General features: G+C 46.9%; 1 long non-coding RNA gene across 1 annotated transcript; it reads left to right on the top strand.

Moving 5' to 3' along the window:
* Window positions 1–8,779: 8,779 nt before the first annotated feature.
* LOC311628648 lies at window positions 8,780–21,616 on the top strand. The gene is made up of 4 exons (XR_014796042.1): window positions 8,780–10,040; window positions 13,008–13,110; window positions 18,360–18,393; window positions 21,377–21,616. It is a non-coding gene; the product is annotated as an uncharacterized lncRNA (long non-coding RNA).
* The last annotated feature ends 467 nt before the right edge of the window (window positions 21,617–22,083 follow it).

Raw genomic sequence — 22,083 nt, 5'->3', positions numbered from 1 at the left:
CTATTTCTCCCAGATCTCCCTCCCCTCCACACTGTAATTTGACAGTCTGCCTGTTGCTTTACTGTCTCTATATCTGTCTCTTGGTTCATCAGTTTATAATGTTCTTTATCATCCACAAATGAGTGAGGTCATGTGGTGTTTCTCTTTCATTGATTGGCTTATTTCACTCAGCATGATGTTCTCCAATTCCATCCAGGTTGCTGCAAATGATGAGAATTCCTTCTTTTTTATGGCAGCATAGTATTCCATTGTGTAGATGTACCATAGTTTTTGGATCCAATCATCTGCTGACGGGTACCTAGGCTGTTTCCAAATTCTGGCTATTGTAGATTGTGCTGCTATGAACATAGGGGTGCATATATCCTTTCTGATTGGTGTTTCTAGTTTCTTGGGATATATTCCTAGGAGTGGGATTACTGGGTCAAATGGGAGTTCCATTTTCAGTTTTCTGAGGAAACTTTACACTGTTCTCCACAGTGGTTGCACCAGTCTGCATTCCCACCAGCAGTGCACGAGGGTTCCTTTTTCTCCGCAACCTCGCCAACACTTGTCGTTTGTTGAATTGTTGATGTTGGCCATTCTGACAGGTGTGAGATGATACCGCATTGTTGTTTTGATTTGCACCTCTCGGACAATTAGTGACTTTGAGCATGTTTTCATGTGCCTTTTGGCCTTCCTTCTGTCTTCTTTTGAAAATATTCTATTTAGGTCCATTGCCCATTTTTTAATTGGATCATTCATCTTCCTTTTATTTAGTTGTATAAGCTGTTTGTAGATGTTGGAGATTAAACCTTTATCAGTGGTAACATTTGCAAATATGTTCTCCCACACAGTGGGCTTTCTTGTTGTTTTGTTGATGGTTTCTTTTGCTGTAAAAAAGCTTTTTATTTTGATGTAGTCCCATTTGTTTATTTTCTCTTTAGCTTCCATTCATTGACTTCAGGGAAGAAAGGAGGGGAGAGAGATAGAAACATCAGTGATGAGAGAGAATCAAAGATCCATTAACTCCTTCATGCCCCCCACTTGTGGTACAAGCAGCAGCCCAAGCAAGTGCCCTGACCATGAATCCAACCCAGTCTGAAATGATGGCTGTTCTCTATTTTAGTTGTGCATTTCACGTGGTTGTGGGTGGCAGGAAGAACATGCATTTGCCTCTGCCTCCAAATTGGTTCTCACCCTTTCCGAATTTTTTTAAAAATGGAGGCTTAGATGATTGATTTAAAGATAGTTATTCCTTCCTAACATAAGCATTTAATGCTATCCATTTCCTTACAAGAACTGGTCCTGCTGCACCGCACAAAATTGATATTTTGTGATTTCATTTTCACCCAGTTTTCAAATAGATTTTCTATTAGTTTAGAATTCTACATCGTGACTTCTCAATGTTCTTCAGTTCTTTGAGTCAATGTTCCATTGTCTTCTGGTTTTGGTAGTTTTTTATGTGACCTTTGATGTTTATTTTAATCTTGACTGTTCCTTGACTGTTCCTTGACTGTTCCTTGACTCTTGTGGGTTTTTCTTTGCTGCCATCTGTGTGGTTCTGCCCCTTTCCCCCCACCACCTCCCTCTGTGGGAAACAGGTGTGGGGTGCAATTGCTTGGCTTGCTTGGTCCTCCCTCTGTGGGGTGATTGATGGCAGAGCCCCCCTCCACGGTCAATCACCCCACAGAGGGTGTCCTGGGCCTCCTTCTTCAGGACAGTTATTGTGCAATGGTAGGGCCCCCACCCAATCACATTACACCCACATTGGTTGGTCTGGTACCAGTGTGTGTCATACCATGGTCATAGGAAGGTCGTCTGGACGGTTATTCTTCTGTTCGGTCATTCACTTTATTAGCATGTTTCGCTTCCATTATTTTAGATATTTGACTGCTTCATTGTCTCTTACATTCCTGACACTGGCTATTTGGTGAAAAACTTATTCTGTGCTCCTTGTTGGAGAGTTTCCTTAGACTTCTTAAAGGTCACCTATGTTTAATCTGCAGTGTTAGTCTAACACTATGTATTATTCACTGCAGATTTGTTACTTTCTTAACCTCTAGAAATTAAAAATACAGACAAGGTCTACCCACTCCTATCAGATTAAATTCCTTATGTATTTCATTCAACCAGTAGGGAGGACTGAGAGCTGTGGTGGGAGGTCCTGGGGGATGATCCTCATCATGGTGGACCTGGTGGGCATGTGAGAGGGAAAGATGGTGACAGGTGGGCCTGTTAGAGGGAAAGATGGTATCAGGAGCCTGAGGTCAGCACACAGGGGCCTGCTCTGTGCTGGGGTCTCTCTTGGTGGGAACCTTTCACAAACCCAGGACAATAAGAACCCTGAGGATGGTCTCCTTGCAGAGAAAGAGAAACAGAAAATAAAAGACTTGGTGAAGGAGAGTCCCTGTCACTGCCGCCCTGTCACCTGCAAACACAATGTCCTTCTTCACTGCTGTCTGCAGTGAGAACGTGAGAAGGAAGAGCTCTCCCTGGAGGCAGCTGAGAGCCTGAGAGGAAATCCCTGAGCCCAACATGAAGGCCAGTCCTTTCCACATTCCTCTGCCCCTGCTCCTGGGGCTGCTCTTTGTGCTGTGGGCCCTGTGCACCCCCTGGTGTTTTGGATGCTCCCTGCAGCCCAGCCCTGCTGCCTCCTCAGGGGAGTTTGTGTCTGGGCTCACACTGACTTCCCATCACTGTGTGTCTTGTACAGTAGTACATGGCTGTGTCCTTGGTTCTCAGGCTGCTCATTTCAGGTATAGCCTGCTCTTGGCGTTGTCTCTGGAGATGGTGAAGTGGCCCTTCACAGAGTTGGCATAGTATTCGCTAACACCACCAATATCAGTAGACACCCACTCCAGCTCCTTCCCTGGAGCCTGGCGAACCCAACTCATCCAGGATCTACTGATGGTGAATCCAGAGGCTGCACAGGAGAGTTTCAAAGACCCTCCTGGCTGCACCAGGCCTCCCCCAGTCTCCACCAGCTGCACCTCACACTGGACACCTGCAAACACAAAGACATCCTGATCAGGAAACGCTCACAGGTCCACTGTTTATCTCACTCATGTCCACTCACATACTCAGTGTCTCTTGTTCTCCATAAATTACCTCTTAAAAGAGCCACAAGGAACACCCAGCTGAGCCCAGACCCCACGGTGAGAAGTCTGTGTTGAATCCTGATTAGGGAATGGGAACACCTGTGATCCCAGAGCTGGGCTCCGGTCCCAGAGCTGCATGTTTGGGGCTGATTTTATGGGCAGAGGGGGCCCTATTTGCATGTACTTCTGCTATATAGGGAGCTCTGGGTGGGAGACCTACAGGGAGGGCAGTGCCTCCGTGCAGGTGAAAGTGTCCTGTGGGAGGATTGTGGTCATGATAGCATTTCAATAACTAAATACAGAATTCTAAGCAGATCTGAAGCTTGTTCATGTGTCCACATGTGGAAATAGTGAGCCGGGCATCTGGCCTGTGTCCTCCTCTCTGGACCCACCTGCTATAGGAGAGCTGTAGAGAGACCCAGGAGAGAAATTTGTCTTAAAGGGGAAAAGAAGGTTTAAAATGCCAGATGCCTTTGACAGTCACCAGTAATGACAACCAAGGGAAATCAACCCTCACCACCTGAGAAAGAAGTAAAAGAGAAGGAGGTTTATCTTCAGGAGACAGGAAGTTCCCTCTGACACTCTTTGTTCTACTGAGTGTTCAGAGGACAAACCAAGACCCAGTGTGACTCTAGAGTCTGTGAACCAAGTTTTTTGAGAAACTGCAGCTTCTGTTAGGGCCCCTGTGAACCAGAAGCATGAACTAGAGAGACACAGACAGAGCTCCTGGGTCCTATTCCTTCTGGGCAGTTTGGTGCTAGACGTGTAGCAGCTGCACAGCCTCCTTTGTGTTGTTTATTCTCTAGACTGTTTTAGATCCAGATTTTCATACATTGGGACTTAGAAAAACATCCCTCATGACCAGGTGTGTTGAGGGGAAGATGTCAGAAATGGTTTAGGAATAATTAAGTTTAGGTGATGAAAATCTTGTTATTGGAGAGTTCATGTCTGCAAGTGTTTCTTATGATCACTGTTCCACATGAGGGGGGTCAACTGGAACCTGCACCAGACCCAGTGCTACATTGGGGGAGAGCTCTCTGGGAACATGAGGGGGGGGTGGCTAACCAAGACCGAGGACACACACGTCCCGGATTCTTGTCTCATTAGGTTGTCCTCTCCTTGTGTGTAGCCAGTTCACGTTTCCTCCCCTCCCTTTCCTCTGAAATAGCCACATGTTTACTGGAGCCATGGAGACACTGTGTTGTGAGGGAGCAGGGGCACCAGCCATTTGTGTGTTGGTTTAGTATCTTATATCTTTCCTGGATTCTAGTTCTACTAGCTTCTCATACAGTTTTTAGGGTTTTCTATGAACAAGATCCTGTCATCTGGTTACAGATAAGGAGAAACATTAATTTTAACTTCTTTCTTTCTGATTTAGACATTTGAAATTTTTTTTTCTTGCCTAATTATTCTGACAAGGACTTCTTATTTAGACAAAAAGAAGCATTCACAGGGGAGCCCTTGTCTTGGTCCTGATGTAAGAAGAAAAGCTTTGAAATTTTCACTGTGTGGTGTGATGTCACTTGTTGGCTTTTCAAATGTGGCCTTTAGTACACTGAGGTCCATCACTTCTACACCTAGTCTGCTAAGGACTTTAGTTCTGAAGTGATTCTCAATTTTAAAGGCTTTATTCTGTATCTATTTATAGGACTGTGTACTTTATCCTTCATTCTGTGGATGAGATGTAGCAGCTACTGATTTGTATATGTTGTGCCATCCTTGCATGCTAGGACGGTATCCCAGTTGGTCGTGGCAAATGACCCTTTCAGTGTGCAGTTTAGTTTCCTAGCATATTTTAAAGTGTATCACATGTAATTTCATCAGTGATATTGACCTGTCATTTTTGTATGTTTTTGCTTGGCTTTGATATGAATGTAATGGTCATCTCAATAAATCTTTTTGGAAGTGTTGTCTCTTTCCTTAATTTTTGGAAGAGTTCAAAAAGAGTTGATAGACAGTTATCAATTCTTATTTGAAATTCAGATAGAATTCACCCTTGAGTTTATTTGGTCTTTACCTTTTATTTGGTGGAAGGTTTTCACTACTACTTTAATTATATTTTTAAATTTTGTGGCAATCTAGCAAAGTTTGGATTAAATTTCTCATTTGAGCTCCTAGACTGAGAAATACAGCTGTTGATCTTCACAGGTTGTGGTCAGTGTTGAAATGATAGTTGCTTGCACACCGCATATTTATTTTATATGTCATCCAAGAGAATTAAATGTAACCACATTTTCTAATACAGAATTTGTAATGTACAATGTGTAATGACATGAACAGTATTATATCACTGTTCATGTGTGAATGAATGCCTTTTCCAAAAATGAGTGTGTGACTGTGTGTGTCTGAGTTTGTATATGTGTGTGACTCTGTGTGTCTGTGTGACTCTGTCTCCTGGACAAGTAGTAAGAGGATAGTATGGACACAGGTGTCCCATGGATGCTCCTCGGCTTCCAACATGCTCCGATGCACATCTCACCACAGTGAGGCTAGAAAACCTTGGTTCCAGGAGGGAAGGTGGAGGAAGAGTTTGATGATGCACATCCCAGCCCTCAGGGTCACCTGTCCCTGTCGTGGGGTCAGCACTGCTTCCTGATGGACAGCAGGGCCCTCGTGGGAGTGGATGTGGGGCTCCCTGTCTTTGGAGCATTGAGCTGACAGCTCTTCTGGGGGTCAATATGGACCCAAAGAGGATGAGTGAGGTCACAGCCCTGGGTGTGCTCAGGCCTTTCAGCAGGGGGAGGGCCTGTGCTCTCCCTGGAACCAGGAGGGGGAGGGCAAAGGGAGAGTCAGACACTGAGGGAGCAGGCCCCTGAGGGAGGGATGCAGAGCTGTGCACACAGCCCAATCCCAGACACCCAGCAGCAGAGTTCACACTCATCAGCGACACACTGAAAAGAGTGAAAAAAGCCACTTTTAGAATTTGTGAAGGAGACTTGGTGAAGGAGAGTCCCTGTCACTGAAGCCATGTCACCTGCAAACTAAATGCCCTTCTTCACTGTTGTATGCAGTGAGAACATGAGGAAAAAAAAAAAAAAAAAAAAAAAAAAAAAAAAAAAAAAAAAGCCCTCCCTGGAGGCAGCTGAGAGCTGGAGAGGAAATCCCTGTGCCCAACAGGAAGGCCCTTCCCTCCCCACCTCCCTCTGGCCCTGCTCCTGGGGCTGCTCTCTGTGCTATGGGCCCAGGTTGCACCCTACTGTCTGACACAACCCCTGCAGCCCAGCCCTGCTGTCTCCTCAGGGAGGTTTGTGTCTGGGCTCACACTGACTTCCCCTCACTGTGTCTCTTGCACAGTAATACATGGCCGTGTCCTCAGCTTTCAGGCTGCTCATTTGTAGGTACAGCGTGTTCTTGGCATTGTCTCTAGAGATGGTGAAGCGGCCCTTCACAGATTCAACGTAGTTTTTGCTACCACCACCAGTATCAATGCGTGAGACCCACTCCAGCCCCTTCCCTGGAGCCTGGCGGACCCAGTGCATCCAGTAGCTACTGAAGGTGAATCCAGAGGCTGCACAGGAGAGTCTCAGAGACCCCCCAGGCTGCACCACACCTCCCCCAGACTCCACCAGCTGCACATCACACTGGACACCTGCAAACACAGAGACACAGGGGGACTTAGAATCACATGGAAGCACAAGCAGGCACAGGCACAGGGATCAGCGCTCCCCACTACTGACAATGACCTTGAGAAATGATCAGGAGAAAAACGCAGCTTGGCACCAAGTCCATGGTGAAGCAGCTGGGTCCCCTCTCAGGTGCTTGGGTTCTGGGTGTCTCCCCAACATGCCGGGCCAAGACCCCTTTTATGAGCAGGAGGAGAGCCCCATTTGCATGGAGTCTGCATATAAGGTGCAGCTGTGACCCTGGGTTGCATGCCTGACCTTGTGATCCTAGGGGTGACCCCAGATGGGAAAGGACTCAAGGATGCTGGCCACAAGGGGTCCCATCCTGACCTGCCCTCTCTCCCTCCTTTCCTGAGACCTGTCACCCTGACCCCATTCCTTTGGAGCAGCTTCCAGGATTGAGAGTCCTTCTTCCTTGGGGTTTTGATGAGGACCCAGGGGTGCTCCCCCAGAGGCACATTGATGGGGCCTCCTCTCACTCCCCTTGATCCACCATGAGCCATATTTTCTTTCTGGGGTTTGCGAATAAGAATTTGCATTGAATGAAACTTTTATTTTGAAGCTGAAAGATTGTTTTCCACAATCAGATCCTCCACAAAACACTAGCATATGCATATGAGGAAGCAGGAGATGCTGGGCTGGATGCTGTGGCCACAGCCTCCATCTCTAACCTGCTGCCACTCTCTTAAGCACACAGCTGCCTCCCAGAAGCACACATTTCCCTCAACTTCATTGCTGTTCCTGTGCAAAAGCTCTGTTTCCAGCCTCTCACAGTGGAGAGTTTCCATCATTTACACATGGATCCTGGCTGGTAAGCTCAGTGGTTGGAGGTCATCCCCACAACCAAAGGGTGTGAACTCTTTAGAGTCACCACCACCATCCTGTAGAGGCAGCAGATTTTATAATTATGTGCACCTCCCTCTCACACGGAAAGAAATTTGTGTGAACGTGTGTGGTAAATGAAGAAGAGACAACACGTTGATGTAAGACATGTCCAAACATGGAGAGCATGTTGATAAGATTTTATTGGAGCCAAACTGTCGATAACTGTTGGGGAGCAAGATCTCCAGTGCTCCGGAGAATAATCGTTTGCACCTGTGTTTGTGCATTTGAAGTTAAGGAGGAAAGGTGAGGGATGTAATGGAGGTGGGAGAGAGCAAAGGGGGACTGAATGCCTGGATAGTGAACAGGACGTTTCTCTCTCTCTCTCTCTCTCTCTCTCTCTCTCTCTCTCTCTCTCCCCTCTCCCCCCTAAATCTTTATTGTTGAAATATTACATAGATCCCACTTTCCTCCCCATTATTCTCTTCCCTCTCGCTCCTATTCCCTCCCCAGGCCCTCACCACCCCATTGTCTGTATTCATGTGTGAGGCATATATGCATACAAGTTCCTTGGTTGACCTCTTCCAATCCATTCTACCCCACCTTCCCTCTGAGGTTCCATGGTCTGTTCATGCTTCTATGGCTCTGGGTCTACTTTAGTTCATCAGTTTATTTTGTCCATTAGCAATGCAGACTGGGGTCGCCTTTTAGGTAAAAATAAGGATTTCCATCTAAAAATTGAAAATGGAATTCCTATTTGACCCAGTGGTCCCACTTTTAGGAATATATCCTAAGAAACCCAATACACTCGTCAGAAAGAATGAATGCACCCCTATGCTCATAGCAGTGCAATTTACAACAGCTAAGCTTTGGAAACAGCCTAAGTGCCCATTAGCAGATGATTGGATAACCGTGGTACCTCTACACCATGGAACACTATGCAATTCTGAAAAACAAAGATCTGTTAATGTAAAAATCATTTACAGCTGTAAAGAATTTTTGTGAGTTTATTTGAGCCAAATGTGGACATATACTGGTTAGTAGAACCTCAATGAATTGAGATACTGCTCTGGAGAATGGTGGGGTAAATCTGTGTTTATACGTTGCAATCAAAGGAAGGGATATAGATGGGCTACATGAAATTAATTGGTGATAGATTAAGGAGGTGGGAGAAAGCAAAGCGGGGAGACCTCTGGGATAGGGTACAAAGTGAAATGATGGACAGGTGCATCTTTTAAAGGATGGATAATAGAGCATTTAAGATAATTAACAGCTGATGATTAACTTGATAACAATCACAATGAGGGAGTGTCCTGGTTTCATTTGTTGTGCCCTAAAGAGTTTGAGATAAAAAGGAAGTTACGAGTTACCCAGTCATTTGTTAATGAAAAAAACCATTGAAACCTGTAAAGAATTTTTGTGAGTTTATTTGAGCCAAACTGTTGACATATGCCAAGAAGCAGAACCTCAATGGATTGAGATAATGCTCCGAAGAATGGCGGTTTACATTTCTATATTTATACATTGCAATCAAAGGAAAGGGACTTAGGTGAGTTACATGAAATTCATTAGTGATAGATTAGGGAGGTGGGACAGAGCGAAGGGGGGAAACCTCTGGGATAGGGTAAAAGGTGAAATGATGGACATGAGCTTCTTTTACAGAGATGGATACAGGATAGTTTAAAGTAATTAACAGTTGACAATTAACTTGATAACAATAACAATGAAGGAATGTCTAGAGGCCATTTGTTGTGCCCTGAGGGGTCCAAGGTAAAAAGGAAGTGTTATAGTTATATTAGTGTGATGTTTTAAGGATTTTAAACAGTGTAAGAATAATTATTTGTGTGATTTAAAATAGGAATGAAAGCATTTACTTTTATGAGTGATTTATAGTTTAAGTGTGAATTGTATTTCTGATCTTATTCTGATTTTATTTTAAGTAAAAGAAATTATTTGAAATGTGTTTTAGGCTTAGTATAAGTAACTCCATATAATGTGACTTGAAATTTTGGAAAACTTGAGTTTTAAAACTGACTTTGTAAAACTTGAGTTTTAAAATTGACTTTGAGCCCCTAACTGTGTGAACGCCCTAACATGTGCTTATCTGGAATGTTGTAACTGTGTGAATGCCCTAATAAGTGTTTATCTGGAAAGTTGGAAACCGAGGCAAAAGGTACCTGGAGAGCGCCTGATTAGACACACCGAAGATCTATTGGTTGCACCCAGAAGGAACAAAGAAACACCCAGAAATGGCCATAAAAGAAGGGACCTAGGGGCACTGGTCAGAGACCACAAAGGGGCCCTCCACCCGACGTATTCTCTCTACTCCCTTTTTCCTGTTCGAAATACTGCATGAGACTCTGCCTGAGTGAAGCTGTCACTCTGCCTGTGAGCCAAACTTCTGAGGCCTCGTTCCTGACCAAGAGGCTGCAGCAACGTGTTCCTGTCCAGTGTGTGTGTCTTTGGGCGCGAATCTCCAGGTGACCTGCCTAGGCTTCTGGAAACCACCAGGACTCTGGTAAATAAACCTTGGGATTCATGCATTTTAACTCTTGTTTATGTGTTTAGTTTATGCTCGGTCAATTTTAGTTAAGTACTGTGGGCAACCCGTATAAGTTCAGTTCTCTGGCTGAGGGACCCCAGTCACCTGTGCATAAGTTCCCACCTGAGGGTGAGTTGGAACAGGAAGTTACAAGTTACTCAGACATCTCACAGATATGTTATCTTAGAGGCAGGAAAGGCAGATTGGCTCAGTAAAGGAGATCTAAATTGATCTTTGTCAGGTGAAATATCTGGGACATGACTACCCACAAAAACCTGTTTATAGTTAGATATTTAATTTTCAAACCATCTTTTGTGGTTATTTTAAGTCTCTGAATTTGCAAGACTGCCACGCAGGCCTTCCCTGAGCTTGTCAGGTTAGCACGGGGCTCTTTTCTTTCTCACATTTTACCAAAATGTTATCTTAGAGCAAAAAAGGCAAATGGGCTGAGTACAGATCTAAGTTGATTTTGTCAGGGAAAATACTGGCGAGGACACGACTTCCCACCATAACCTGTGTGTAGTTAAATGTTTAATTTTCAGACCATCTTTTGTGGCTATGTGAGGTCTCAGAGTTTGTACAAACGCCATGCATGTGTCCACTGAGCTTGTCAGGTCAGCATGTGGCCCCCTTTGTCCTTAGAACAGAGCCCCCTTTTTGTTCACAAACACAATCTCTAAAACTAGACCTAGGACAGGGCTTCCTGTGAGCTCATGGCTGAGCCTCTTAGCAAAACTAATTTAAGACTGAGCAGAAAGTGGTGTCTTTAACTCTCCACCTGATCTTGGTTAGGGCACTGTGCTGGTCCTGAGCGCCCCCTGGTGTCCTGAGCTCCCACTACAGCCCAGCCCTGCTGCCTCCTCAGGGAAGTTTGTCTCTGGGCTCACACTGACTTCCCCCTCACTGTGTCTCTTGAACAGTAATATATGGCTGTGTCCTCGGTTTTCAAGCTGCGGAGCTCCATGTAGGCTGTGCTTGTGGACTGGTCTGCGGTGATGGAGACTTTGCCTTGGAACTTCTGTGTGTAGCTTGTTTTTCCATCTTCAGGGTAAACTTCCCCCACCCACTCAAGCTCCTCTCCTGGGGCCTGTCGCACCCAGTGCATGTAATAGTCGGTGAAGGTGTATCCAGAAGCCTTGCAGGAGACCTTCACGGAGGCCCCAGGCTGCCTCACCTCAGCCCCAGGCTGCACCAGCTGCACCTGGGAGTGGACACCTGTGGGAGGAGACAGGAGTGAGTGGAATCTCCCTGGACTCTCCCTGGACCCTCCTTAACCAGGACGGGAGCCCCTTACCTGTCGCCATGGCCACCAGGAGCAGGGTTCTCCAGCTGCAGTCCATGGTGAGGGCTGTGCTGGGAGCACTTCTGTAGGGGAGGGTGTGGCTGTGGGTGATGCCCTCAGGGTACAGACTTACCCATATTTAACTTGGTCTGCCTCCTCTCTTTTGCATATTCATGAGGTAGAGTATTTCATAGCTGAGTTCTTGAACACACCTGAGAGAAGATGAAGACACTGGAATCCTGTTTGGGGGGTGTTTGAGCATCGAAGTCCTAATTCGTTTTTCTTTAAATTGTACCTTTATTGTTGAAGGTATTACTCATGTCCCCTTGTGTCCCCCATTGACACCTTCTAGCCCACCCCGGGTGCCCCAGGCCTTCACCATCCTGTTGTCCGTGTTACTAAATTAAGCCTATGTGCATACGAGTTTGTTGGTTGACCTCTTCCCACCCACCCACCCTACCATGATTTCCCTCTGAGATCCCCCATTCTGCTCCATGCGTCCAGGTTTCTGGATCCATTCTTGTCATCAGTTTATTTTGTTCATTAGGTTCCACATATGAATCAGATCATGTGATACTTGTCTGCTCTGACTTGCTTATTTTACTTACCATGACACTCTCCACATCCCTCCATGCTGTCCCAAAGGGTAAGAGAACCTTCTCCTTTGCTGCTGCATAGTGTTCTGTGGCATAAATGTACCACAGCTTTTTATCCACTCAGCTACTGATGGGCACTAGGACTGTTTCCAGATCTTAGGTATTGCAAATTGTGCTGCTGTGAACATAGGGGTTCATATGTTAATGATTGGTGTGTGGTGTCTCTTAGCATATGTTCTAAAAGTGGGATCACTGGGTCAAATGGCAGTCCCATCTTAAATTTTTGAGGGAACTCCATTCTGTGTTCCATAGTGGCTGCACCAGCCTGCATTCCCACCAGCAGAGTAGGAGGGTTCCCTGTGCTCCACACCCTCACCAGCACTTGTTGTTTGTTCATTTGTTGATGGTAGCCATTCTGACAGGCGTGAGCTGATACCTCCTGTCCTTTTAACATTTCATCTCTCTGATGGTCAGGGACTTTGATAATTTCCCCATGTCCCCTGACATCTATAATTATAAAAAGTCTTGATGTAAAACAATGATATGAAGGATCATATAAAAATTAATTTTGTATGAGGAGAGTTATTTTTCTCTGACAATTATTACAGAATAAATAGATCATCCAGAAAACTGCCTGTTACTGGAGATGATGGATTTAATGTCTTAGAAACCTGGTCAGCCTTGGCAGTTCTGTCTTATTCTCACCATCAGGGTCTGAGTCCATGTGGAAACGTGACATGGTTCTCACTGGGAGAGGGAGGCCATGTGGGTATTTCCTGCTTCATCAGCTGCTCATTTCAGAGGCACCATGTCCTCCTCCTCCAGTGCCTCCTCGGGTCTGCATGTGACCCTGGGCAGTGCCATCACTGTGTCCCTACATGATGGGTGACCCCAGGCCCTGAAGCCCATTCACTGGATGGACCATGGGCAACACGGGGAAAGCCACCCTGACCCTGGGGAGTGGGGCGGGGGGGGGTATCATGGACAGGAATTCACCACGTCTGAGCAGGCACACCTCCTGGATCATTTCTTCATTGTGCTGTCATTTCCTCATTGTCCAACCAGTTCCATCTGCCTCTCTAGGGCCTGAAATAGCCACACACCACATCTGGAGTCCTTCAGGAGAGAAAGCATTAGCTTGAAGAATAACCCACGTTCCAGGTTCCAGGTAAGGTCCAAACACTTGTGCCTGCATCCAGACAGACGGGAGTCATGGCTCAATTCCAAACAGATTACCACGTGCACACACACACACACACTCATGCATACTCACACTCTCTCACACACACAACTCCCAGCTCCCAGGATCCTGAGGGGCCCTGAAGGCACTGATTCTCAGGGGACTGTGATGGCTGGACCTTGATCTCAGGAACATCCAGATTCTCATTGCTGGGGCCTGTGGCTGACTTCATATGACAGGACTTTGCAGATGCTTAAGGTGAGGATGAGGAAACAAAGGGTGCTACATGGGGGTCACCCTCAGCCATCTGCTGGGACATACCTGTAACTACAGGGCCCCTTTCATCCGGAAACAATACAAATCAGACCCAAGGTTTTGTGGTGATTGAAGCCAGATGTTGGGGTGGGTTTGCACATCCACCAGGTGAACGAGGACCAGGAGGGAAGAATGTGGTAGGGAGTATGGGCACTGTGGTGGGAGATCCTAGGGGATGATCCTCAGAGCCATGGCAACAGGTGAGCCTGTGAGAGGGAAAGGTGGGGGCAGGTGGCCTGTGAGAGGGAAAGATGAGGGCAGAGGTCTGAGGTCAGCACACAGGGGCCTTGGCTGCGCTGGGGTCTCTCTTGGTGGGAACGATTCCCAAAACCAGGACAATGAGAGCCCTGAGAATGGTCTCCTTGCAGAGAAAGAGAGAATAAAAGACTTGGTGAAGGAGAGTCCCAGTCACTGCCGCCATATCACCTGCAAACACAATGCCCTTCTTCACTGTTGTCTGCAGTGAGAACATGAGAAGGAAGAGCCCTTCCTGGAGTCAGCTGAGAGCTTGAGAGGAAATCCCTGAGCCCAACAGGAAGACCCTTTCCTCCCCCTTGCTCTGCCCTTGCTCTTGGGGCTGCTCTCTGTGCTGTGGGTCCTGAGTGCCCTCTGGTGTCTGGGGTACCCCCTGCAGCCCAGCCCTGATGCCTCCTCAGGGAGGTTTGTGTGAGGGCTCACACTGACTTCCCCTCACTGTGTCTCTTGCACAGTAATATATGGCGGTGTCCTCAGTTCTCAGGCTGTTCATTTGTAGGTACAGTCTGTTCTTGGCGTTGTCTCTAGAGATGGTGAAGCGGCCCTTCACAGAGTCTGTGTAGTATGTGCTACCACCATCAGGATTAATTTGTGAGACCCACTCCAGCCCTTTCCCTGGAGCCTGACGGACCCAGTGCATCCAGTAGCTACTGAAGGTGAATCCAGAGGTTGCACAGGAGAGTCTCACAGACCCTCCAGGCCGCACTAGGCCTCCCCCAGACTCCACCCACGGCAACTCACACTGGACACCTGCAAACACAGAGACACAGGGGGACTTAGAATCACATGGAAGCACAAACAGGCACAAGCACAGGGCTCAGCACTCCCCACTCCTGGCAATGACCTTGAAAAATGATCAGGAGGAAAACGCAGCTTGGCACCATGTCCATGGTGGAGCCCCTGGGGTCCTGTTTCAGGTGCTTGGGTTTGGGTGTCTCCCCAACATGCCAGGCAAGGGTCCCCTTTTATGAGCAGGAGGAAAGCCCCATTTGCATGGAGTCTGAATATAAGGTGCAACTGTGACCTAGGCTGCATGCCTGACCTTCTCATCCTAGGGGCGACCCCAGATGGGAAAGGACTCAAGGATGCTGGCCACAGGGATCCCATCCTCAACCGCCCTCCCTCCCTCCTTTCCTGAGACCCATCACTCTGACCCCATTCCTTTGGGGGCAGCTTCTAGGATTGAGAGTCCTCCTTCCTGGGGTTTTGATGAGGACCTAGGGGTGATCCCCCAGAGCTGCGTGGATGGGGCTTCCTCTCGCTCCCCTTTACCTGCTGTAGGCCATGTTGCCTTTCTGGGGTTTGGCAATAAGAATTTGCATTGAATGAAGCATTTATTTTGAGACTGTAAGATTTTCCTTGTTCTTTTACTCAATCAGATCCTCCACAAATTCTAACATATGCATGTGAGGAGGCAGGAGAGGCCACAGCCTCCGTCTCTAACCTGTTGCCACTCTTACAAGCACACAGCTGCCTCCCAAAAGCACACATTTCCCTCAACTTCCCTGCTGTGTGTGTGCAAAAGCCCTGTTTCTAGCCTCTCACAGTGGAGAGCTTCCATCATTTACACATGGAGCCTGGCTGGTGGGCTCAGTGATTGGAGCGTCATCCCCACACCAAAGGTTGTGAACTCTTTAGAGTAGGGGTGTCGAACTCAATCAGAGAAGGGGCTAAAATCTAAAATCCAGCCTAAATTGCGGGCCGAATGGTTTACTGAACAGTCATAAACTGACAATGTCATAAACTGACAGCGGAGTGCAGTGATGACAGCGCGGTGCGGGCCACATTGCAAGGCCTGGCGGGCAGGATTTGGCCCGCGGGCCTCGTGTTTGACACATGTGCTTTAGAGTCACCACCACCATCCTGCGGAGGCAGCAGGTTTTGTAATTGTGTGCACCTCCCTCTCCACACGGGAAGAAACAGGAAGAAACATGTGTGAATGTGTGTTGTAAATGAAGAGAAGACAACAGTTCTCTGGCTGAGGGACCCCAGTCGCCCGTGTATACATTCCCACCTGAGGTTGAAATTGGAACAGGGAGCAAGAATAACAGTTTGCAGCTGCATTTGTGCATTTGCAGTTAAGGAGGGAAGGTGAGGAGTGACATGGAGGTGGGAGAGAGCAAATCAGGAACTGGGTGACAGGACAGTGAACAGGAGGTTCAGTTCTCTCTCTCTCTCTCTCTCTCTCTCTCTCTCTCTCTCTCTCTCTCTCCCCCTCCCTTCCTCCCTCCCCTAATCTTTATTGTTCAAGTATTACATAGGTCCCCCTATTCTATCCATTATCCTCTCCCTGCTCACTCCCATTCCCTCCCCAGGCCCTCACCACCCCATTGTCTGTGTCCTGGGTGAGGCATATATGTAGACAAGTTCATTGGTTGATCTCTTTCCACCCACCTCCCCTGGTTCCCTCTGAGGTTCCATGGTCTGTTCATGCTTCCATGTCTCTGGGTCTATTTTTGTTTATCAGTGTATTTGGTCCATTAGCAATGCAGATTTGTGCCGCCATATTGGAAAACATATGGAGTTTCATCTAAAAATTGAAAATGGAACTCCCATTTGGCCCAGTGATCCCATTTCTAGCAATATATCTTAAGAAACCCAAACCATCCATCAGAAATAATGCACACACCCCTGTGTTCATAGCAGAGTGATTTACTACAGCTAAGCTTTGTAAACAGCCCAAGTGCCCATTAGTCGATGATAATTGTGGAATCTCTGCACCTTGGAACACTATGCAGCCATGAAAAAGAAAGATCTGTTAACATAAAAATCTTTCAGACCTGTAAATAATTTTGTCAGTTTATTTGAGCCAAAATGTGGACATAACGGGAAGCAGAACCTCAGTGAATTGAGATAATGCTCTGTAGAATGGCGGGTTACATCTGTATTTATACTTTGCAATTGAAGGGAGGGATGTAGAGGGGTTACATGAAATTAATTGGTGATAGATTAAGGAGTTGGGAGAAAGCAAATCAGGGAGACCTCTAGGATAGGATACAAAGTGAAATGATGGACAGGTGCATCTTTTACAAAGATGGATACATGACAGTTTAAGATAATTAACAGTTGACGGTTAATTTGATAACAATAACAATGAGGGAACATACTGGTGATATTTGTCGTGCCCTGAGGGGTTTGGAAAATAAAGGGAAGTTACAAGTTACCCAGTCATTTCACAGGAATATTATCTTTGAGGCACAAAGGCAAATGGGCTCAGTAAAGATCTAAGTTCATCTTTGTAAGGAAAATATTGGCCTTGGACATTACTATTCACCATAATTTGTGTGTATTTAAATATTTAATTTTCAGACCATCGTTTTTAGTTATGTGATGTTCCTGTGAGAGTTTGTACAAATGCCATGCAGGCCACCCATGAGCTTGTCATCTCAGCATAAGGTCCCTTTTGTCCATAGAACAGAGCCCACTTTTTGTTCACAAACACAATCCCTAAAACTAGACCTAGGACAGGGTTTCCTGTGAGCTTTCTGGCTGAGCCTCTGAGCAAAACTAATTTAAGATGAAGCAGGAAATGGTGTCTTTCCTCAACTTTCCACCTGCTCCTGGTCTGGGCCCTGTGCTGGTCCTGAGCACCCCCTGGTGTCCTAGCTCTCCATGCAGCCCAGTACTGCTGTCTCCTCAGGGAGGTTTGTGTCTGGGTTCACACTGACTTCCCCTCACTGTGTCTATTGCACAGTAATACACAGCGGTGTCCTCAGCTCTCAGACTGCTGAGCTCCATGTAGGCTGTACTTGTGGACTTGTCTGCGGTCATGGAGACTCTGCCTTGGAATTTCTGTGCATAGCTTGTGTATCCATCACTAGGCCTAACCCTCCCCATCCACTCAAACCCCTGTCCTGGGGCCTGTCACACCCAGTGAATGCTATAATCATTGAAAGTGTATCCAGAAGCCTTGCAGGAGACCTTCACGGAAGCTCCAGGCTGCCTCACCTCAGCCCCAGGCTGCACCAGGTGCACCTGGGAGTGGACACCTGTGGGAGGAGACAGGAGTCAGTGGAATCCCCCTGCACTCTCCCTGGACCCTCCTTAGCCAGGACAGGAGCCCTTTACCTGTCGCCATGACCACCAGGAGGAGGGTTCTCCAGCTGCAGTCCATGATGAGGGCTGTGCTGGGAGCACTTCTGTAGGGGAGGGTGTGGCTGTGGGTGTTGCCCTCAGGGCACAGACTCACCCACATTTAACCTGGTCTGCCTCCTCTCTTTTGCATATTCATGAGGCAGAGTATTTCATAGCTGATGTCTTGAGCCCACCTGAAAGAAGATGGTGACACAGGGACCATGTTCAGAGGGTGTCTGAGGGTCCAAGTCCTAATTCGTTTTTCTTTAAATTGTACCTTTATTGTTGAAGGTATTACTCATGTCCTCATGTATCCGCCATTGACACCTTCTAGCCCGCCCCGGGTGCCCCAGGTCTTCACCATCCCATTGTCTCTGTCCCTGGATTAAGCCTCTATGCAGAAGAGTTTGTTGGTTGACCTCTTCCCACCCACCCACCCTACCATTATTTTCCTCTGAGATCCCCCACTCTGCTCCAGGCTTTGAGGTCTCTGGATCCATTCTCTTCATCAGCGTATTTTGTTCATTTGGTTCCAAATATGAGTGCAACATGTGATACTTGTCTTGCTCTGACTGGCTTATTTCACTTAGCAGATACTCTCCAAGTCCCTCCATGCTGTCCCAAAAGGTAAGAGATCCTTCTGTTTTACTGCTGCTTAGTATTCCGTGGCATAAATGTACCAGAGCTTTTTATCCATTCAGCTACTCATGGACACTTGGGCTGTTTCTAGATCTTAGGTATTGTAAATTGTGCTGCTAAGAACATAGAAGTGCATACATTTTTAAAGTTTGGTGAGTGGGGTCCCTTAGCATATATTCTAAAAGTGGGATCACTGGGTCAAATGGCAGTCCCATCTTTAATTTTTTGAGGAAACTCCATTCTGTGTTCCATAGTGGCTACACCAGCCTGTATTCCCACCAGCAGAGTAGGAGGGTTCCCTTTGATCCACACCCTCATCAGCACTTGTCATTTGTTGATTTGTTGATGGTAGCCATTCTGACAGGTGTGAGCTGATACCTCCTGTCCTTTTTATTGGCATCTCTCTGAGAGTCACTGACTTTGAACATTTTTCCTATGTCTCTTGGCCAACTGTAATTTTAAATAGTTTTGATGTAAATCAATCATATGAAGGTACATATAAACATAATTTTATATGAAGAGAATTATTTTTCTCTGTCCATTATTAAAGAATGAATAAATTATGCAGAAAACTTCCCATTACTGGAGATAATGGATCTAATGTCTTAGAAACCTGGTCAGCCTTGGCGGTTCTGTCTTGTTCTCACCATCAGGGTCTGTGTCCATGTGGACACGTGACAGGGTTCTAATCAGGAGAGGGAGGGCATGTGGGGATTTCCTGCTTCATCAGCAGGTCATTTCAGAGGCACCATGTCCTCCCTTTCCTGTGCCTCCTCAAGTCTGAGTGTGGCCCTGGGCAGTGCTGTCACCATGTCCCTACATGATGGGAGACCCCAGGCCCTGAAACCCATTTACTGGATGGACCATGTGCAATACAGGAAAAAACACCTTGAGCCTGGGGGGGAGGGGAATTACCAAGGACAGAAATTCACCACGTCTGAGCAGGCACACTTCCAGGACCATTCCTACATTGTGCTGTGATTTCCTCATTGTCCAACCAGTTCCATTTGCCTCTCTCTGCCCTGAAATAGCCACACATCACATCTGGAGTCCTTCAGGAGAGAAAGCATTGGCTTGAAGAGTAACCCAAGTTTTAGGTTCCAGGTGAGGTCAAACCTACTGTGCCTGCATCCAGACAGATGGGTGTCATGGCTCAATTCCCAACGGATTACCATGTGCACACACACACACCTACACACACTCACATGCACACTCACATTCTCACACAAAACTCCCAGGAAGGAAACCCTTCCCCATGATCCTGAGGGGCTTTGGAGGCCCTGACTCTCAGGGTACTGTGAGGGCTGGACTCTGACCTCAGGAATATCCAGGTTCTTATCTCGGGGGTCTGTGGGTGACCTTATAAGACTGGACTTTGCAGATGGTTAAGGTGGGGATGAGGGAGCTAAGGGTGCTTATGTGGGGGTCACCATAAGCCATCTGCTAGGACATAACTGTAATCACAAGGTCCCCTTCATTTGAAAACAACATAAATCAGACCCAGGTTTTGTGATGATTGAAGCCAGATGTGGAGGCAGATTTGTACATCCACCTGAGTGAATGAGGGACAGGAGGAAAGTGTGTGGAAGGGAGTACTGTAAGATGACCAGACGTCTTGTTTTTTAACAATTTGTCCCATGCCCCTCGGTGTTTTAAAAAAGTCCTGATTTTTGGAAAGAATGCATGACAAGCTAGGGAACGACGGGAGAATGGGAAGGGAATATACGGTTTTTGGCGGCCATGTGGCTATCTAGCCAGGATATGAGTTTTATTTTATTTTTGTTAATTTTATAATGTTAAACTTTAATAATAACAAATAATTGTTGAGAACTGATTATCTAGAACTGCTTATCAAAGTTCGCATTGTTGATCAGTTGTTAGAATTGTGGAATACGCGCTGTCCTTACCAGGAACTATGCTGCGACTGAACGCGTTTTTTCCACGGTAAATAAAGTGTGGACATCAGGAAAATCACAATTAAGTGTTGAGACTTTGAAAGCCATTTTACATGTGAAATATAATTTAACAAATTCTTGTGAAAATTTTCATGACCTTTTAAAAACAACAGCAATCTACTAAAAAAAATCACTCAAATGAGAAATATGCCAAAGAATAAAATAATACTATACATAATTTTTTCATTTATATTTGTAAATTGTACTTATGTTGAAATTAAAAAAAAATTTACAATACTATTTTTGTGTTCTATTAAAAATTTTGTTGCTCCATATAGACCAAATTTTTAATCAAGAATCCCCACCCCCACCCCACCTCCAGTCAATGGTATCCCGCTTTACCAATGTTAAAATCTTGTCACCTTAGAGTATGGGCGCTGTGGTGAGAGGTCCTGGGTAATATTCCTTGTCGCTATGGCAACAGGTAGACCTGTGGCAGGGAAATGTGGGGGCAGGTAGGCCTGTGAGAGGGAAAGGTGGGGACAGGTGAGCCTTGAGAGGGAAAGGTGGGGGCAGAAGTCTGAGGTCAGCACACAGGGGGCAGGGCTGAACAGGGGTCTCTCTTGGTAGGAAAGTATCACAAATACTGCACAAGGAGAGCCCTGAGGATGGTCTCCTTGCAGAGAAAGAGATACAGAAAGTAAAACACTTGGTGAAGGAGACTCCCCATTTCCTGCTGCCATGTCACCTGCAAACACAATGCCCTTCTTCACTGTTGTCTGCAGTGAGAACATGAGAAGGAAGAGCCCTCCCTGGAGGCAGCTGAGAGCTTGAGAGGAAATCCCTGAGCCCAACAGGAAGGCCCATCCCTCTCCCTCCCTTGGTCCCTGCTCCTGGGGCTGCTCTGTGTGCTGTAGGCCTTATGCACCCCCTGGTGTCCTGGACACTCCCTGCAACTCAGCCCTGTTGTCTCCTCTGGGAGGTTTGTGTCTGGGCTCACACTGACTTCCCCTCACTGTGTCCCTTGCACAGTAATACACAGCTGTGTCCTCTGATCTCAGTCTGCTCATTTGCAGGTAAAGCGTGTTCTTGGCATTGTCTCTGGAGATGGTGAAGCGGCCCTTCACAGAGTTGGCGTAGTATATGGTACGACCACTAATACTAATGACTGAGACCCACTCCAGCCCCTTCCCTGGAGCCTGGCGGACCCAGTGCATGTCATAGCTACTGAAGATGAATCCAGAGGCTGCACAGGAGAGTCTCAGAGACCCCCCAGGCTGCACCAGGCCTCCCCCAGACTCCACCAGCTGCTCCTCACACTGGACACCTGCAAACACAGAGACACAGGGGGACTTAGAATCACATGGAAGCACAAACAGGCAAAGGCACAAGGCTCAGCGCTCCCCACTCCTGACAATGACCTTGAGAAATGATCAGGAGGAAAATGCAGCTTGGCACCAAGTCCATGGTGGAGCTGCTGGGTCCTGAATGAGGCTCTTGTGTTCTGGGTATCTCCCAAACATGCCAGGACAGGGCCCCCTTTTATGAGCAGGAGGAGAACCCTATTTGCATGGAGTCTGCATATAAGGTGCAGCTGTGACCTGGGCTGCATGCCTGACCTTGTCTTCCTAGGGGCGACCCCAGATGGGAAAGGACTCAAGGATGCTGGCCACAAGGGTTCCTGTCCTGACCTGCCCTACCTCCCTGCTTTCCTGAGACCCATCACCCTGACCCCATTCCTTTGGCTGCAGCTTCCAGGATTGAGAGTCCTCCTTCCTGGGGT

The sequence above is a fragment of the Pipistrellus hanaki genome (genome assembly GCF_964339955.1).
Source record: "Pipistrellus hanaki genome assembly, chromosome: 1".
Classification (NCBI taxonomy): domain Eukaryota; kingdom Metazoa; phylum Chordata; class Mammalia; order Chiroptera; family Vespertilionidae; genus Pipistrellus; species Pipistrellus hanaki.
The sequence above is the reverse complement of the archived record's forward strand: the minus strand, read 5'-3'. Positions and strand labels throughout refer to the sequence as shown.